This window comes from Denticeps clupeoides, unplaced genomic scaffold (assembly GCF_900700375.1).
Source record: "Denticeps clupeoides unplaced genomic scaffold, fDenClu1.1, whole genome shotgun sequence".
NCBI lineage: Eukaryota > Metazoa > Chordata > Actinopteri > Clupeiformes > Denticipitidae > Denticeps > Denticeps clupeoides.
The window spans coordinates 10001-22922 of record NW_021630060.1 but is presented as its reverse complement, the minus strand read 5'-3'; the positions used below and the strand labels follow the sequence as shown (position 1 = coordinate 22922).

Sequence of the window (12922 nt, the reverse complement as noted above, 5' to 3'; positions counted from 1 at the left end):
CTTTTTTTTTTTTTTTTCTTTTTTTTTTTTTTTTTTTTTTTTTTTATAACCTCTCTTCAGGATTCTGTGTTTGTGTGTGCTGTACAACAATCATTCACAGGCTTGGCAATGGAGTGGGGTGGACCTGAATGGATTAGGTGGGGTTGTCCGGCCCTCGGCCTTAAGGTGCGACGCACCCTGATGTCAGTTTAATATCTGATACGTCATATTAAGCGGGTTTTTAGAACAGTGAGTTGGCACAAGGGCCTGCTCCATCCGCTCCATGCATCCACCCAGTATTGCATTGCCTCTGGAAGGTGTGCACTTTCTTTGTTTTGTTGCAAATAAAAGCTTACACTCCAACTTTTTGCCTTTTCTTCATCATAATTTGAAAGTAAAGCATGAGTTTTCACTCTTTGATATGATTTCAAGCGCCTCTGGTTTAAAGTTCAAGATTTTCATGCAGTGTTTGCTTACGGCCATACCACTGAAGAACGCCCGATCTCGTCTGATCTCGGAAGCTAAGAGGCTTGGGCCTGGTTAGTACTTGGATGGGAGACTGCCTGGGAATACCAGGCTGTAAGCTTTAACTATTGAAAAACTTTTCAAAATGAAACTATTTACATCTTTTTGTAAGCTTTTTTCAAAGTAAGTTAAGAGTTTTTTTCACTCTTTGTAATGTTTTGAAAGCCCTTTAGTTTAAAGTCCAGGATTTTCAAGCAGACTTTGCTTACGGCCATACCAGCTGAAGAACGCCCGATCTCGTCTGATCTCGGAAGCTAAGAAGGCTTGGGCCTGGTTAGTACTTGGATGGGAGACTGCCTGGGAATACCAGGTGCTGTAAGCTTTAACTATTGAAAAACTTTTCAAAATGAAACTATTTACATCTTTTTGTAAGCTTTTTTCAAAGTAAGTTAAGAGTTTTTTTCACTCTTTGTAATGTTTTGAAAGCCCTTTAGTTTAAAGTCCAGGATTTTCAAGCAGACTTTGCTTACGGCCATACCAGCTGAAGAACGCCCGATCTCGTCTGATCTTGGAAGCTAAGAAAGCTTGGGCCTGGTTAGTACTTGGATGGGAGACTTCCTGGGAATACCGGGTGCTGTAAGCTTTAAATATTGAAAACTTTTTAAAATGAAAGTGTTTACATCTCTTTGTTAGCTTTTTTAAAAAGTAAGTTAAGGGGTATATTCTCTGTTTGATGTTTGATGCGTTTCCCGCCTTTTTTTTTTTTTTTTTTTTTTTATTTTTTTTTTATAAACCTCTCTTCAGGATTCTGTGTTTGTGTGTGCTGTACAACAATCATTCACAGGCTTGGCAATGGAGTGGGGTGGACCTGAATGATTAGTGGGGTTGGTCCGGCCCTCGCCCTTAAGGTGCGACGCACCCTTGATGTGCAGTTTAATATCTGATACGTCATATTAAGAGAGCGGATTTTAGAACAGTGAGTTGGCACAAGGGCCTGCTCCATCCGCTCCATGCATCCACCCAGTATTGCATTGCCTCTGGAAGGTGTGCACTTCCTTTGTTTTTGTTGCAAATAAAGCTTACACTCCAACTTTTTTGCCTTTTCTTCATCATAATTGAAAGTAAAGCATGAGTTTTCACTCTTGATATGTTTTCAAGCGCCTCTGGTTTAAAGTTCAAGATTTCATGCAGTGTTTGCTTAAGGCCATACCAGCTGAAGAACGCCCGATCTCGTCTGATCTCGGAAGCTAAGAAGGCTTGGGCCTGTTAGTACTTGATGGGAGACTGCCTGGGAATACCAGGTGCTGTAAGCTTTAACTATTGAAAAACTTTTCAAAATGAAACTATTTACATCTTTTTGTAAGCTTTTTCAAAGTAAGTTAAGAGTTTTTTCACTCTTTGTAATGTTTTGAAAGCCCTTTAGTTTAAAGTCCAGGATTTTCAAGCAGACTTTGCTTACTGCCATACCAGCTGAAGAACGCCCGATCTCGTCTGATCTCGGAAGCTAAGAAGGCTTGGGCCTGGTTAGTACTTGGATGGGAGACTGCCTGGGAATACCAGGTGCTGTAAGCTTTAACTATTGAAAAACTTTTCAAAATGAAACTATTACATCTTTTTGTAAGCTTTTTTCAAAGTAAGTTAAGAGTTTTTTTCACTCTTTGTAATGTTTTGAAAGCCCTTTAGTTTAAAGTCCAGGATTTTCAAGCAGACTTTGCTTACGGCCATACCAGCTGAAGAACGCCCGATCTCGTCTGATCTTGGAAGCTAAGAAGGCTTGGGCCTGGTTAGTACTTGGATGGGAGACTTCCTGGAATACCGGGTGCTGTAAGCTTTAAATATTGAAAAACTTTTTAAAAATGAAAGTGTTTACATCTCTTTGTTAGCTTTTTTAAAAGTAAGTTAAGGGGTATATTCTCTGTTTGATGCGTTTTCCCGCCTTTTTTCTTTTTTTTTTTTTTTTTTTTTTTTTTTTTATAAACCTCTCTTCAGGATTCTGTGTTTGTGTGTGCTGTACAACAATCATTCACAGGCTTGGCAATGGAGTGGGGTGGACCTGAATGGATTAGGTGGGGTTGTCCGGCCCTCGGCCTTAAGGTGCGACGCACCCTGATGTCAGTTTAATATCTGATACGTCATATTAAGCGGGTTTTAGAACAGTGAGTTGGCACAAGGGCCTGCTCCAATCCGCTCCATGCATCCACCCAGTATTGCATTGCCTCTGGAAGGTGTGCACTTTCTTTGTTTTGTTGCAAATAAAAGCTGACACTCCAACTTTTTGCCTTTTCTTCATCATAATTTGAAAGTAAAGCATGAGTTTTCACTCTTTGATATGATTTCAGCGCCTCTGGTTTAAAGTTCAAGATTTTCATGCAGTGTTTGCTTACGGCCATACCAGCTGAGAACGCCCGATCTCGTCTGATCTCGGAAGCTAAGAAGGCTTGGGCCTGGTTAGTACTTGGATGGGAGACTGCCTGGGAATACCAGGTGCTGTAAGCTTTAACTATTGAAAAACTTTTCAAAATGAAACCATTTACATCTTTTTGTAAGCTTTTTCAAAGTAAGTTAAGAGTTTTTTTCACTCTTTGTAATGTTTTGAAAGCCCTTTAGTTTAAAGTCCAGGATTTTCAAGCAGACATTTGCTTACGGCCATACCAGCTGAAGAAACGCCCGATCTCGTCTGATCTCGGAAGCTAAGAAGGCTTGGGCCTGGTTAGTACTTGGATGGGAGACTGCCTGGAATACCAGGTGCTGTAAGCTTTAACTATTGAAAAACTTTTCAAAATGAAACTATTTACATCTTTTTGTAAGCTTTTTTCAAAGTAAGTTAAGAGTTTTTTTCACTCTTTGTAATGTTTTGAAAGCCCTTTAGTTTAAAGTCCAGGATTTTCAAGCAGACTTTGCTTACGGCCATACCAGCTGAAGAACGCCCGATCTCGTCTGATCTTGGAAGCTAGAAGGCTTGGGCCTGGTTAGTACTTGATGGGAGACTTCCTGGGAATACTGGGTGCTGTAAGCTTTAAATATTGAAAAACTTTTTAAAATGAAAGTGTTTACATCTCTTTGTTAGCTTTTTTAAAAAGTAAGTTAAGGGGTATATTCTCTGTTTGATGCGTTTTCCCGCCTTTTTCTTTTTTTTTTTCTTTTTTTATAAACCTCTCTTCAGGATTCTGTGTTTGTGTGTGCTGTACAACAATCATTCACAGGCTTGGCAATGGAGTGGGGTGGACCTGAATGGATTAGGTGGGGTTGTCCGGCCCTCGGCCTTAAGGTGCGACGCACCCTGATGTCAGTTTAATATCTGATACGTCATATTAAGCGGGTTTTTAGAACAGTGAGTTGGCACAAGGGCCTGCTCCATCCGCTCCATGCATCCACCCAAGATTGCATTGCCTCTGGAAGGTGTGCACTTTCTTTGTTTTGTTGCAATAAAAGCTTACACTCCAACTTTTGCCTTTCTTCTTCATCATAATTTGAAAAGTAAAGCATGAGTTTCACTCTTTGATATGATTTCAAGCGCCTCTGGTTTAAAGTTCAAGATTTTCATGCAGTTGGTTGCTTACGGCCATACCAGCTGAGAACGCCCGATCTCGTCTGATCTCGGAAGCTAAGAAGGCTTTGGGCCTGGTTAGTACTTGGATGGGAGACTGCCTGGGAATACCAGGTGCTGTAAGCTTTAACTATTGAAAAACTTTTCAAAAATGAAACAATTTACATCTTTTGTAAGCTTTTTTCAAAGTAAGTTAAGAGTTTTTTCACTCTTTGGTAATGTTTTGAAAAGCCCTTTAGTTTAAAAGTCGCATATTTTCAAAGCAGACTTTGCTTACGGCCATACCAGCTGAAGAACGCACCGATCTCGTCTGATCTCGGAAGCTAAGAAGGCTTGGCCTGGTTAGTAATTGGATGGGAGACTGCCTGGGAATACCAGGTGCTGTAAGCTTTAAACTAGTTGAAAAAACTTTTCAAAATGAAACTATTTACATCTTTTTGTAAGCTTTTTCAAAGTAAGTTAAGAGTTTTTTTCACTCTTGTAATGTTTTGAAAGCCGTTTAGTTTAAAGTCCAAGGATTTTCAAGCCGACTTTGCTTACGGCCATACCAGCTGAAGAACCGCCCGATCTCGTCTGATCTCGGAAGCTAAGAATGCTTGGGCCTGGTTTAGTACTTGGATGGGAGAACGTGCCTGGGGAGTACCAGGTGCTGTAAGCTTTAACTATTGAAAAACTTTTCAAAAATGAACTATTTACAATCTTTTTGTAAGCTTTTTCAAAGTAAGTTAAGAGTTTTTTTCACTCTTTGTAATGTTTTGAAAGCCCTTTAGTTTAAAGTCCAGGATTTTCAAGCAGACTTTGCTTACGGCCATACCAGCTGAAGAACGCCCGATCGCGTCTGATCTTGGAAGCTAAGAAGGCTTGGGCCTGGTTAGTACTTGGATGGGAGACTTCCTGGGAATACCAGGTGCTGTAAGCTTTAAAATTTGAAAAACTTTTTAAAAATGAAAGTGTTTAACATCTCTTTGTTAGCTTTTTAAAAAGTTAAGTTAAGGGGTATATTCTCTGTTTGATGCGTTTTCCCGCCTTTTTTTTTTTTTTTTTTTTTTTTTTTAAACCTCTCTTCAGGATTCTGTGTTTGTGTGTGCTGTACAACAATCATTCACAGGCTTGGCAATGGAGTGGGGTGGACCTGAATGGATTAGGTGGGGTTGTCCGGCCCTCGGCCTTAAGGTGCGACGCACCCTGATGTCAGTTTAATATCTGATACGTCATATTAAGCGGGTTTTTAGAACAGTGAGTTGGCACAAGGGCCTGCTCCATCCGCTCCATGCATCCACCCAGTATTGCATTGCCTCTGGAAGGTGTGCACTTTCTTTGTTTTGTTGCAAATAAAAGCTTACACTCCAACTTTTTGCCTTTTCTTCATCATAATTTGAAAGTAAAGCATGAGTTTTCACTCTTTGATATGATTTCAAGCGCCTCTGGTTTAAAGTTCAAGATTTTCATGCAGTGTTTGCTTACGGCCATACCAGCTGAAGAACGCCCGATCTCGTCTGATCTTGGAAGCTAAGAAGGCTTGGGCCTGGTTAGTACTTGGATGGGAGACTTCCTGGGAATACCGGGTGCTGTAAGCTTTAAATATTGAAAAACTTTTTAAAATGAAAGTGTTTACATCTCTTTGTTAGCTTTTTTAAAAAGTAAGTTAAGGGGTATATTCTCTGTTTGATGCGTTTTCCCGCCTTTTTTTTTTTTTTTTTTTTTTTTTTTAAACCTCTCTTCAGGATTCTGTGTTTGTGTGTGCTGTACAACAATCATTCACAGGCTTGGCAATGGAGTGGGGTGGACCTGAATGGATTAGGTGGGGTTGTCCGGCCCTCGGCCTTAAGGTGCGACGCACCCTGATGTCAGTTTAATATCTGATACGTCATATTAAGCGGGTTTTTAGAACAGTGAGTTGGCACAAGGGCCTGCTCCATCCGCTCCATGCATCCACCCAGTATTGCATTGCCTCTGGAAGGTGTGCACTTTCTTTGTTTTGTTGCAAATAAAAGCTTACACTCAAACTTTTTGCCTTTTCTTCATCATAATTTGAAAGTAAAGCATGAGTTTTCACTCTTTGATATGATTTCAAGCGCCTCTGGTTTAAAGTTCAAGATTTTCATGCAGTGTTTGCTTACGGCCATACCAGCTGAAGAACGCCCGATCTCGTCTGATCTCGGAAGCTAAGAAGGCTTGGGCCTGGTTAGTACTGGGATGGGACACTGCCTGGGAATACCAGGTGCTGTAAGCTTTAACTATTGAAAAACTTTTCAAAATGAAACCATTTACATCTTTTTGTAAGCTTTTTTCAAAGTAAGTTAAGAGTTTTTTTCACTCTTTGTAATGTTTTGAAAGCCCTTTAGTTTAAAGTCCAGGATTTTCAAGCAGACTTTGCTTACGGCCATACCAGCTGAAGAACGCCCGATCTCGTCTGATCTCGGAAGCTAAGAAGGCTTGGGCGTGGTTAGTACTTGGATGGGAGACTGCCTGGGAATACCAGGTGCTGTAAGCTTTAACTATTGAAAAACTTTTCAAAATGAAACCATTTACATCTTTTTGTAAGCTTTTTTCAAAGTAAGTTAAGAGTTTTTTTCACTCTTTGTAATGTTTTGAAAGCCCTTTAGTTTAAAGTCCAGGATTTTCAAGCAGACTTTGCTTACGGCCATACCAGCTGAAGAACGCCCGATCTCGTCTGATCTTGGAAGCTAAGAAGGCTTGGGCCTGGTTAGTACTTGGATGGGAGACTTCCTGGGAATACCGGGTGCTGTTGTGGAAGGAAAATTTAGTAGGCCCAGACACTCCACGAAATTTAGTAGGCCAGACTCTCCACGTGTTTCACCTTTGGTCATGGAACAGTCAGAAGACAACTGTGTATCTTAGGTCTGACCTTGTTGATGCAAAAGTTTGACGCAAAAACTAGACATAAACTGATAAAAGAAAGGTTCTGTGACGTTGATGGGCGCCACTGTCCAAAGTGGTGCGAGCTTGCTTTTCGACCTTGTACACCCCAGATGTATAAATGCTTGTGAACTGTAATCAAGCGGGGGGATGTTCTCTTGTGGGTCCCCCCGTGCGCGGTAAAATAAACTTGGATAATCAATTCAGTTGACTTCCTTTATTGCAGCTCCCCAGACGGCAGAATTTCCACCACAATTGGCGTCACGAACAGGATCCGCGTGAGTCCGCCAGGACATGGCCGGAGTGGCTGGTCACCCTGGGTCACCAAGATCCATGTCCAAAACCTCGTCTTAGAGTTTCGGAGTGACTGGGACTGCGGTCAGTGTCCTTGGCCGATTCCGCCGGGATTTTTCTCTTTTCTGTCGTCTGGGGACGCGAACATGGTGAGCTAAAATATTCCACCTCTCAAACATTTAATGAAAACTGCAGAATTTTGAAGATTAATAAATCCAAAATCAAATTGATAAGGGGAATTGCATATTTGCTTTATTCTGTAGTCAACTGAGTTGATCCAACTAAGCGAGTGTCACTTTTTATTTTGTTTAATAGAGGTTATAGTCCTCTGAGTAAAGGATCTTGGAGATCCAGTGTGGGATAATAGAGGTTAAAGTCCTCTGAGTAAAACGATCTTGGAGATCGAGTGTGAAATAAGTGTGAGCCTTCTTTACAAGATAAAAAAAAAAAAAAAATCATTCAATCATTAAGTAATATTTCAATCAGTGTGAGTAATAAGGCAAGAGCACAAAGGGAAAACGTGAAACGGGAAGAATTGTGAGCCATTAGTTATCTGTGAGCTCTCTTAGCAAGAGCAGTTGTTTTCGTTGGGCTGTGAATTCCCCGGGCAAACTCGAGAAAGCTGTGTGCGTAAAAAATGGGAAATAAAAGTGGGAAAAGTGACACTCCTATTAGTCCCGAAACTAAGTTAATGATACTGATGAAACAGAAATATGGTGATGATGTGTGTAATCACCTGGTGGACTGGCATGAAAATTACGGTTTTCCTGCGGGTGGGTCTCTTAGTCAAACTCAGCTAAAAAAGCTGAAGGAGGGGCTAGAGGGTAGCAGGCAAAAAATACTGCAGTCAAGTAAAAGTAAAGTAATTCGGAAAATGCTTGTAATGGAAGACTGTTTTAAAATATGGGAAGCAGAGGGCGACCGAAGAGACAAGCCAAACACCCAGAACGCTCTGACTGCGCTGACTGTGGGAAAGAAAACAAAAGGGGAGACCACGCTGAACCTTGATACCAAAAAAAAATTCTCTGATACTGCACCTGCCTCGTTGTATCCGTCATTACAGGGCACACGGGTCGACCTGAGTTTGGACTCCGCCCCTCCGCCCTACCCCCAACAGCAACCCCCACTGGAACAGCAGCAACTCCCGCTGGAGAAACCGTTACAAGAACAGCAGAAACCACCACAGCATGATGGTCACTGCTTCAACTTCAGAGAAAAAAACCACCACCGAGCAGCCGCCCCATATTCTCCACCCAAGACCCGGTCTGCCACCACATCTTCTGAACCATCAGGACCCTCAACTGCAACTCTCCCATGATTCAGGTCGCTGGGACAGGGGGGCCTACATTTGTTTACAGACCATGGACAACGGAAGACCTTCTGAACTCTTCCAAGCATCTCCCAAATGCAGATCGAGGGGGTGCGGCCCTGTCCAGAGCCGTGAGCGATTTCATCAGAGAATTCACACCGACATCCACCGAAATGGCCCGAGTCCTGCTAAGGCACATGACCCCTGCGCAGTATGGTCAGCTACGTGAACATTTCACTACCCATCATCACCCATCATGGGCAACTGCTGATCAAAACGACATTGGTGCAGTGCGGGGAGATGCAGACTACAGATGTTGGGCTGAAGGACTTGTGACCGCGATCGCTGGCAACTTTCCTACTGCCTGTGACCTTTCTAAAATCAGCTCGTGTGCTCAGCAGCCTTTGGAGTCAGCAGAAGATTTTTTGATTCGACTCCAAGTTGTGTTTGATGACCACAGCGGCCTTGCTCGCCCCCATGATTACCCTGGACAAGGTATGACACCCTACGAAGCGCTCCTGAAAAATACCTTCATTGATGGCCTTCTCCCCCCCCTCAGTGAAGCAACAAAGACTTCCTGCATCATGTGGGCAGATGCTTCAGTGCGTCTCGCTGAAGTTCTGCGCCATGCGCGCCACGCCCAGGCCAGACAGGCGGAAGCGAGGATCAAAGAAGACAACAAAAACAAAGATTCAACCCACAGGGCACAACTGGCTCTGTTGCAGCATGCTGCTGCCAACTCCACTTCATATCGCAGACAGGATGTGTGCTTCAGGTGTAACCAAAGGGGACACTGGGCACGAGATTGCACCAAAAGATGGAGAGGACAGTGGAGACCACGAAGCGAGGAACAATCGGATGTGCTTCAACTGTGGCCAAAGCGGACATTGGTTACGAGAATGTCCCAATGAAGAAAGAGGATGGAGCAGAGGACATGGTGTTCCCTATGGCGAGAGACGTGGACACAGAGGAGAACACACCCACCATGAACAATCCCAAACAGCCTGACTGGTGAAGCGGGGCGGAGCTCCAAACGAAGGCGCGGCTGCAGCCCTGAAGGAGGCTCCAACCAAGGTCATGCACACCCACACAGACACACTCACACACATTCCAACAAAGGTCCTGGGGACAGTGAAGTGGTTCAACGTACGCAATGGCTACGGTTTCATCAACAGGAATGACACAAAAGAAGACGTTTTTGTACACCAGACTGCCATAAAGAAAAACAACCCAAGAAAATACCTCCGCAGTGTTGGGGACGGTGAGACTGTGGAGTTTGATGTCGTTGAAGGGGAGAAGGGTGCCGAGGCGGCCAATGTCACCGGCCCAGGGGGGGTCCCAGTCCAGGGCAGCAAATACGCCGCTGACCGGAACCGCTACAGGCGGTACCCACGCCGGAGGAGACCCCCACGCAACTACCAGGATAACTACCAGAGCGAGGGGCGGAGAAGAGAGAGAGCCAGGAAATTGGTCCTGAGGGGGTCGCACAGCCACAGCAACGCAGAACTTTGTTCCCTGGCAGGCGGCGCTATCCACCGTACTTTGTCCGCCGACGCTATGGCAGCCGCCCCCCATATACCAGCGCACCACGAAAGGAAATGACAGAAGGAACTGAAGGTAATGACAACCAGGGTGGTCCAGACCAGAGCAAACCAATGAGGCAGAACTACTACAGAGGCTTCAGACCAAGGAGTCCCCCACGTCCCAGACTGGTGAGGGAAGGCGAGGAAGACAAAGAGAACCAGGAGCCCCACCAGCAGCGATACAGATGCAACATCAACTACCGCCCAGACCACCGAACCTCAGGATGGCAAAGAGAGCAAGGCAGCCGAAACATCCGCTGAGAAAACGTCCGCTCCCGAGGCTGAGCAGGGCGGGGCTGAATAAACACTGGCTTACCATCTCTACCATCGTCCGGTAAAGTCAACAAGAAGAAACATCAAAGATCTGAGCAATAAGAAACAGATTTGACTTGACAATCGTCTAAGCTTGCAACATGCATTTGACCAGATTACCACCAATTGCCTGCACAATCTATGTAGACTTGTTCTTTTCCATTATTTTTAGGTGACAGTTAAACATTTTGGGGAAACGGCAGATGGTTTTCTAAATCGGTCTTAAGTTTTTTTTACACCAAATGGTTTTTAAAGGGAAAAAAAATTTGATATTTGGTCTGTTTTGAAAAAAAAAAAAAAAAAAAACTTGGCCACAGGAATAACGGTTGTTACTTGCAGATGCTACTGGTGACACTAGGACCTCGCCCATTGTTGAAGATTGTCCCCACTCCAGCCGAACTGAATTACCTGTCTTATCCAACTTATGACTCAAGATAACCTTGATCCTTTTTGCTCTTTTTGGGATTTCCTTTTTCCTGTAGGATCAAAAGCCGATGTCTTGTTTTTGATGCTGAAGTAGCTCGTAACAATTTTACTTGTTTTGTTAACCCTTCCCCTGGTAATACTGTTGGTACTGTGAATGTTTCATATTGTGCATCCATCCACAACCTGTCTGATTCCCCGAAAGTTGATCGTTCTGACATCTGGTGGTGGTAAAACACTGCGCTCCACTTTACCTGAGAACTGGTTGGGTGTCTGCACTCCTTCACTCTTATCCTACCTGTGACTATTTTGCCCGTAACCGCATCGGAAGTTCCAGTCTCTTTTTCCAATGTTCACTCCCGTTTAGCTAGGAGATCATTGTTTTCTTTTGATTCCCCTGATACAACTTACATTGATACCATAGGTATTCCCAGAGGTGTGCCCGACGAATACATATTAGTTAATCAAATAGCTGCAGGCTTTGAATAAATTTTTATTTTGAATAACTCCTAACAAAAATGTTGACAGAATCAATTACATTCATTACAAGGTGCAGCGCTTATCAAACTTCACTAGAGATGGATTTGAGACTGTACATGGACAATTTAAAGCCACCTCACTTATGGCCTTCCAGAACCACATTGCTGTTGATATGTTATTAGACCCCTAGAAAAAATTATGTAACCTTGTTCATAGTGGTCAATCATGCTTTGAATCAAGCTCCTCCTCGGATGAGACAGATGCAGACACATAATACACTATATATTGATATACTTGTTGTTGATTTTCATTTTAAATAGTTTGTTTTTTTAATTATTTAGTTTTGATTTTATATTTTTATACAACTGCCTGTGATGAGTTACCTTAAACCCTTGATGGAGTGGTATACTTTGATGTTTCTGGTTGTATATTACGTTGCTTTGTTATTTTGCATTAATTTGCTGTGTACTTTTTAATCATTTTTATAATCATTTTTTATTCTTTGAATTTTGTGTTATTATGTAATTATGTACTCCTCACCTTGCGTACACATCATATACATTTTTGTGCCTATAGTAGAGATCAATTAATCAAAAAAAAAAAAAAAAAAAAAAAAGTGTGGAGTGTGGAAGGAAAATTTAGTAGGCCCAGACACTCCACGAAATTTAGTAGGCCAGACTCTCCACGTGTTTCACCTTTGGTCATGGAACAGTCAGAAGACAACTGTGTATCTTAGGTCTGACCTTGTTGATGCAAAAGTTTGACGCAAAAACTAGACATAAACTGATAAAAGAAAGGTTCTGTGACGTTGATGGGCGCCACTGTCCAAAGTGGTGCGAGGTTGCTTTTCGACCTTGTACACCCCAGATGTATAAATGCTTGTGAACTGTAATCAAGCGGGGGGATGTTCTCTTGTGGGTCCCCCCGTGCGCGGTAAAATAAACTTGGATGGGAGACTTCCTGGGAATACCAGGTGCTGTAAGCTTTAAATATTGAAAAACTTTTTAAAATGAAAGTGTTTACATCTCTTTGTTAGCTTTTTTAAAAAGTAAGTTAAGGGGTATATTCTCTGTTTGATGCGTTTTTCCCGCCCTCTTTTTTTTTTTTTTTTTTTTTAATAAACTCTCTTCAGGATTCTGTGTTTGATGTGTGCTGCTACAACAATCATTCACAGCCTTGGCTATGGGGGTGGGGGTGGACCTGAAGTGATTAGGTGACAGGGTTGTCCGGACCTCGGCCTTAATGTGCGACGCACCCTGATGTCATTTATATCTGAATAGTACGGTCATATTAAGGGCCGGATTTTACAACAGTGATCAGTTGGCACAAGGGACTGCTCCAATCCGCTCATGCATCCACCCAGTATTGCATTGCCTCTGGAAGGTGTGCACTTTCTTGTTTGTGTTGCAAATAAAAGCTTACCACTCCAACTTTTGCCTTTTCTTCATCATAATTTGAAAGTAAAGCATGAGTTTTCCCATCTTGGATATGTTTTCAAGCGCCTCTGGTTTAAAGTTCAAGATTTTCATGCAGAGTTCGCTTACGGCCATACCAGCTGAAGAACGCCCGATCTCGTCTGATCTCGGAAGCTAAGAAGGCTTGGGCCTGGTTAGTACTTGGATGGGAGACTGCCTGGGAATACCAGGTGCT

The 12922-nt window shown here is 42.9% G+C and overlaps 9 non-coding genes and 10 pseudogenes across 9 annotated transcripts in view; all 19 read left to right on the top strand.

The window, feature by feature from the left end:
* Nucleotides 1-450: 450 nt before the first annotated feature.
* On the top strand, nucleotides 451-565 carry LOC114781775 (uncharacterized; annotated as a pseudogene).
* Nucleotides 566-707: 142 nt separating this feature from the next.
* LOC114781749 (5S ribosomal RNA) lies at nucleotides 708-826 on the top strand. Its single transcript, XR_003747718.1, has one exon. It is a non-coding gene; the product is annotated as a 5S ribosomal RNA (ribosomal RNA).
* Nucleotides 827-968: 142 nt separating this feature from the next.
* Nucleotides 969-1087, top strand: LOC114781753 (5S ribosomal RNA). The gene has a single exon (XR_003747722.1). It is a non-coding gene; the product is annotated as a 5S ribosomal RNA (ribosomal RNA).
* A 553-nt stretch (nucleotides 1088-1640) lies between these two features.
* On the top strand, nucleotides 1641-1757 carry LOC114781771 (uncharacterized; annotated as a pseudogene).
* Nucleotides 1758-1897: 140 nt separating this feature from the next.
* On the top strand, nucleotides 1898-2016 carry LOC114781758 (5S ribosomal RNA). Its single transcript, XR_003747727.1, has one exon. It is a non-coding gene; the product is annotated as a 5S ribosomal RNA (ribosomal RNA).
* A 141-nt stretch (nucleotides 2017-2157) lies between these two features.
* On the top strand, nucleotides 2158-2275 carry LOC114781767 (uncharacterized; annotated as a pseudogene).
* A 547-nt stretch (nucleotides 2276-2822) lies between these two features.
* On the top strand, nucleotides 2823-2940 carry LOC114781757 (5S ribosomal RNA). The gene has a single exon (XR_003747726.1). It is a non-coding gene; the product is annotated as a 5S ribosomal RNA (ribosomal RNA).
* A 142-nt stretch (nucleotides 2941-3082) lies between these two features.
* Nucleotides 3083-3201, top strand: LOC114781766 (uncharacterized; annotated as a pseudogene).
* A 142-nt stretch (nucleotides 3202-3343) lies between these two features.
* LOC114781774 (uncharacterized) lies at nucleotides 3344-3460 on the top strand (annotated as a pseudogene).
* Nucleotides 3461-3998: 538 nt separating this feature from the next.
* On the top strand, nucleotides 3999-4117 carry LOC114781765 (uncharacterized; annotated as a pseudogene).
* A 145-nt stretch (nucleotides 4118-4262) lies between these two features.
* On the top strand, nucleotides 4263-4381 carry LOC114781772 (uncharacterized; annotated as a pseudogene).
* Nucleotides 4382-4525: 144 nt separating this feature from the next.
* LOC114781777 (uncharacterized) lies at nucleotides 4526-4649 on the top strand (annotated as a pseudogene).
* Nucleotides 4650-4791: 142 nt separating this feature from the next.
* On the top strand, nucleotides 4792-4910 carry LOC114781760 (5S ribosomal RNA). Its single transcript, XR_003747729.1, has one exon. It is a non-coding gene; the product is annotated as a 5S ribosomal RNA (ribosomal RNA).
* A 539-nt stretch (nucleotides 4911-5449) lies between these two features.
* Nucleotides 5450-5568, top strand: LOC114781759 (5S ribosomal RNA). The gene has a single exon (XR_003747728.1). It is a non-coding gene; the product is annotated as a 5S ribosomal RNA (ribosomal RNA).
* A 537-nt stretch (nucleotides 5569-6105) lies between these two features.
* LOC114781754 (5S ribosomal RNA) lies at nucleotides 6106-6224 on the top strand. The gene has a single exon (XR_003747723.1). It is a non-coding gene; the product is annotated as a 5S ribosomal RNA (ribosomal RNA).
* Nucleotides 6225-6366: 142 nt separating this feature from the next.
* On the top strand, nucleotides 6367-6485 carry LOC114781763 (5S ribosomal RNA). The gene has a single exon (XR_003747732.1). It is a non-coding gene; the product is annotated as a 5S ribosomal RNA (ribosomal RNA).
* A 142-nt stretch (nucleotides 6486-6627) lies between these two features.
* On the top strand, nucleotides 6628-6746 carry LOC114781770 (uncharacterized; annotated as a pseudogene).
* A 2790-nt stretch (nucleotides 6747-9536) lies between these two features.
* LOC114781739 (nuclease-sensitive element-binding protein 1 pseudogene) lies at nucleotides 9537-10540 on the top strand (annotated as a pseudogene).
* A 2270-nt stretch (nucleotides 10541-12810) lies between these two features.
* The window catches only part of LOC114781748 (5S ribosomal RNA), a 119-nt gene continuing 7 nt past the window's right edge, over nucleotides 12811-12922 (top strand). Inside the window, exon 1 of the ribosomal RNA XR_003747717.1 lies at nucleotides 12811-12922. This exon is cut by the window's right edge and continues 7 nt beyond it. This is a non-coding gene — a ribosomal RNA (5S ribosomal RNA).